Source organism: Vicia villosa, unplaced genomic scaffold (genome assembly GCF_029867415.1).
Source record: "Vicia villosa cultivar HV-30 ecotype Madison, WI unplaced genomic scaffold, Vvil1.0 ctg.001890F_1_1, whole genome shotgun sequence".
In the NCBI taxonomy this organism is placed as follows: domain Eukaryota; kingdom Viridiplantae; phylum Streptophyta; class Magnoliopsida; order Fabales; family Fabaceae; genus Vicia; species Vicia villosa.
The window spans coordinates 193921-199415 of record NW_026705765.1 but is presented as its reverse complement, the minus strand read 5'-3'; the positions used below and the strand labels follow the sequence as shown (position 1 = coordinate 199415).

General features: G+C 28.6%; 1 pseudogene; it reads left to right on the top strand.

Moving 5' to 3' along the window:
* Positions 1-558: 558 nt before the first annotated feature.
* LOC131637010 (putative pentatricopeptide repeat-containing protein At1g12700, mitochondrial) lies at positions 559-1981 on the top strand (annotated as a pseudogene).
* The last annotated feature ends 3514 nt before the right edge of the window (positions 1982-5495 follow it).

Sequence of the window (5495 nt, the reverse complement as noted above, 5' to 3'; positions counted from 1 at the left end):
AAAAGAAGTTAAAAATAATCACGAATTTTGAATATCACAATTCACCCCTCTCTTGTGCTTGAAGTCACTTGTTTAACATAGTGGTATAGAAGACTTAGATGCACCTACATATGATAGCTTAACCAATGGCGACGGTGTGAAAGCGACGAAAACAAATGGCCCCGTGCAAAAATCCTCAATTCTTTTCTATAACTAATTCTCTCAATTCTATGTAGTTTTTCCGATTTTTTTTTGTTGTCTTATATCTAATCGCTTTTCTTTGATATGTACTTTTACATTTAAATAAGTAAAATATGTTTCTTACATCTAATTTTTTTTCATAAAATTAAAAATCATTATTAAACTGTGAAAATTAGTTGATCACAAAACTAGTTAAAATAAGTTCATTCTTACAAATTAATTTTATAGGTTCAAATCTGATCTATGTTCCATAATCATGAGTATGTTGTTTATATCACTTTCTTCAAGGCTAACCCTAACAATGTACGTTGTCTCTATTTCCATTCCGAGTTTTTCTCAATTCATCCATGTTGATGATGTCGTTTTTCATTCCATCACATGCTCCGAATACGCCATACCCCATCCATCATTCAATTTATCAAGATTTTAAGTACCCTTGTTATAATGAACCATTACTGAATTGCTTTATCTCTTTCTCGTCAATGACAAATCAAGGGAATCATCTCTGACTTATATACTTTCTACATATTGATAATTTGTTATTGTCACTTAGGTTAAATTAATTTTGATTTTTCTTTATTATCTAAGATTCTCAAGATGGGTTATCAACCCGATACCATAACCTTGACTACTCTTAGGTCTTAATGGTGATGTTCACAAAGCATTGCATTTTCATGACCATGTAGTTGCACACGGATTCCAATTGAACCATGTTAGCTATGGGACATTGATCAATGGTTGGTGTAAAATCGAGGAAACAAGAGTCGCCCTAGAATTGTTAAGAAAAGTTGAACAAAATTGGTCAACATTAATGTCGTAATGTATAACACAATCATTGATAGTTTGTGTAAAGATAAATTTATAATGAAGGCTTATGAGTTATATTCTCAAATGATTTCAAAAAGAAATTTCTCCGACTCTTGTCACTTTCAATTCTCTTATCTATGGTTTTTGTATAATTGACCGATTGGAAAAAGCGTTTCATTTGTTGGGTGAAATTGTGTTGAAAAACATTAGCCCGAATATTTATACTTTTAGTATATTTGTTGATGGTTTTTGCAAGGAAGGAAATGGGTGAAAGAGGCTTTGAATGTGTTGGCTACTATGATGAAAGAAGGTGTAAAATGGAATGAAGTTACTTTTAATGCTTTAATGGATGGGTATTGTTTAGTTAATCAAGTTTACAAGGCCATGAATATATTCAAAAATATGGCTTACAAGGGAGTGGTTCCAAATGCTCGAAGCTACAATATTATTATTAACAAATTGTGCAAGAATGAAATGGTGGATGAAGCTATGAACCTCTTTAAAGAAATGCGTAGGAACTGTACTATTTTTAACGTGGTAACCTACAATACACTTATTAAAAGTTTGTGTAAATCAGGTGAAATCTTTAATGCTTGGGTGCTTGTTGATTATAATGCATAATATAGGTCAACAAGTCAAGGTTATCACATACACTTCTTTAGTACGGCTTTATGCAAAAAATCATCAGTTGGACAAGGCAACTGCATTAGTTGACAAATTTAAAGAACTTGGTATTCACCTGAATGTTCGCATGTATAGTATACTAATTGGTGTACTTTGCAAAGATGGAAGACTTAAGAAGGCTAAAGTAATTTTCCATGAGCTTTCTGCTAAAGGTTATCCTTTAAATGTTTGGGCGTACAATGTTATGATAAATGGGCTTTGTAAGAAATGCTTGTTTGGTGAAGCACTTGCCTTGTTATCAGGAATGGGGGAAAATGGATGTATTCCTGATGATGTAAGTTATCAAACGATTATTTCTTCTCTCTTTTAAAATGGTGAGAAAGATAAGGCCAAGAAACTTCTACGTGAAATGATATACAAACGATTATTCCTCGCGTATGTGTAATATTTAGTTGGGTGTCATCGGGATCAGCTCCTAAGCGATGAATAATTAAATATAATGTTTCGTCTCTAAATCGTGGAGTGATGCAGTTTTCGGCCTCTGAAAGGAAGTTAGAGAAGACAAAATATATCATCTAGGATGAGGCTTTTCTCACCAATGAGCAGTTAAATAATGATGTCTCTGAATTACATCTCTCATCAAATACTGGTAGTAGTCCATGATCTATGAAGGTGTAACTAGTCCTCGCAACATCCTTCTGCTCATATGTCATTAATATATCCTTAAATCATACATCCTCGTGTTGCATCAATGTTGATATCTTTTGGTTGTGATCTACACACTCTAGTGTCTCACAATGCTTTAAAAAAAGAATTTGTGCATGTAGTCAATTTATATGTTTATTGTAATTATAAAGATGATAAATCATGATTAAATTAAATATTCACCTCTCTATTCCATATAAGAAAAGGAACATGATTTGAATTAGGGGTTGGAAAAGGGGTCGTGGCCCGCCGTCCACCAAAACCTGTCCGCCAAAGCTCGCCCCGCCCAAACCCGTCACCCGCTAAAGTCCGTCCCGACTATTCGTTCAGTCTGTTCCGCCTTAAACCCGCCGTTTTTTAGTTAATTCTAGTAATTCCAATTTTTTATGGTTTTATTTTAAACATTTATTTGTGAATATATGCAATATTTTTTAAGAAAAAGATGTTTTATAAAATTGATCAAAATATATGTGAAAAATCTAATTGAAAGATAAAAAAACTCTATTAATTTATTAAAAAACTAAATAAAAAATAGGCGGAAAAACCCTCCGCCCTCCAATCCGCCGCCTTAATGGGGCGGACTAGATTTTTATACTCATTTCCATTTGGCAAGCTTGTCTTTCCCATTTTTTTTAGTGGGATGAGGCGGACAGTTTATTTTGCCACTCCTAATCTGAATAGAAAAAATAATTATATATTATATAGATTACTCATCTATGGAAAAATAACTTTTTTTATTATCTGAATAGAGTAAAAATAATTATATGTTTTATAGATTACTCATCTATTGAAAAATAACTTTTTTTTTAGGGATAAATAACTGTTACCCCCCTCCCATTAGGGCATTAGTTTTTTTTTGTTAGATTCCCCCCTTATAAAACACAGATTCTGTTTTCAGAACCCCCTATCTCTTGTTTGGCTGACTGGGCGTGGGAAATTTGCTGACTAGGCATCTCACGTGGCGTTTTAAGCAAAAACCAATTAAAATTATTGTCTAAGCGGTTTGAACCTAGTACTAGAAGGTTACTAAGCAATGTTCCACCAACTAAGCTACAACATTTAGTTGATAATATATATATATATATATATATATATATATATATATATATATATATATATATATATATATATATATATATATATATATATATATATTATCATTTTATATATATAACTCAGTAATTTATATATTATATATTAACATTTTATATATATTAACTCAGTATTTTTTTTTAAGAATTGTTTTTTTTTTATATGTAACTAACGTTTTTTATAATGTTTTTTTATAACATTTTTTTATAACGCTTTTTATAATTTTTTTTTTATAATTTTTTTTGATAAAGTTTTTTTTACTCAGTATATAACGTTTTTTTATATAACATTATTTTTGATATTGTATTTTTTAAACATATTAATTTTTATAAACTACTCGGTATATAATTATTATATATTGTACTTTTTAAACATATCACTTTTCATAAACCGTATTAATTATTTTTTAAAAACGTTAATATATACACTATAACAAAACATTAATATAATAATAAATAATGTTAGTTCATAAATTTAATTATTCAAAATCATACAGTTTGTTAATTTATAAAAAATGTTTGTTAGTTTATAAATAAAATGTTAGTTAGTTTAAAATTATAAAATATAAAATATAATTTATTAAAATGTTAATATATATATATATATATATATATATATATATATATATATATATATATATATATATATATATTGCATTTTTTAAAATTATCATTTCTATAAACTGTATTAATTAATTTTTTTTTATAAAATTCAATTTTTATAACGTTAAAAAATATGTTTTATATTTTTTATGACATATAGTTTCACGTTTATATATATATATATATATATATATATATATATATATATATATATATATATATATATATATATATATATATATATATATATATATATATATATATATATTATAAAGTAAAATAAAAAACGTTAATATATAATATATAATTTAAGGAGAAAGATTAAAACATATGAAATGAGTTGGTTTAGTGGTTGGGTATTGGCTGGCTATATTAATGGTCCTGGGTTCCTTTCCTATGGTAACCATTATTTATCCCTTTTTTTTATTACCATACTAAAAGACGATATTATTGTAGGAAATTCTAGAATTTTGTTATTATAAGTTTGCCAAAATTAAGAAATTATAGTATTTGTAAATGTGTATTTTCAACAAGTTAAAAAATAAAAACTCTTTGTTGGTATTCATTGAAAATCTCTTCGCAACTGACTAGCTTATCAAAACAAAAAGGTTGTCCAATTATTCAAACAAATATATTATTTCTATTTTAAAATAATTGACGTTTAAAAAAATTTTCACACATATTAAAAAATACAATGATATTATCATAAAAATGTTACACTTTTATTAAATTAGCCCTATCAATATATTAGAGATAGTGTAAAGAATAATAATTTCTTAATAGGTTAACTAACCACCCCGAACAAGTGTTTGATTTCACGTAGAATATTAAATGTGTTAGGGAAAAATAGAGAAATATAACAGTGGATGGATGGGGGTGTGTTTGTTCTTAAAGAGAAGTTCAAGCATTTAAAAGAAGGTTTAAAGGAGTGGCACAAAAATCACTCCTAAAACCATGGAGAAAAAATCAAGGCAATAAAAGAAGATTTAAATAAACTCGAACTCAAAGAAGAATTTGTGGGATTATCAAATGAAGAAGTCAATGACAAAAGGGAGAAATCGGCTGAATTATACAAGTTGTCAAATCTAAATTGCAGTATCCAATGGCAAAAGTCAAGAATCAAATGGCTAAAGGAAGGCGGTGCAAATTCCAAATATTTTCAAGGGTGTATCAACAATAGGAGACGGGATAACGAAATCTTGCAGCTTGATGTAGATGGAAAAAGGGTGGTATAAGTGGAAGAAATGAAGAAAGTTGTATTCGAGCATTTTCAACAACAATTCTCGGCGTGAAGTATTGGAATTACCGACGAAAATCTAAACTTCAAACGAATCACTGAGTTGGAAATGAAGGAGCTGGTCCAAGAATTTTCGGAGGAAGAAATACGTAGAGCTGTGTGAGATTGTGACAGTTCAAAAAGTCCAGGTCCGGACGGAGTGAACTTTGGGTTTGTTAAATAATTTTGGGTCGATGTTAAAATGATTT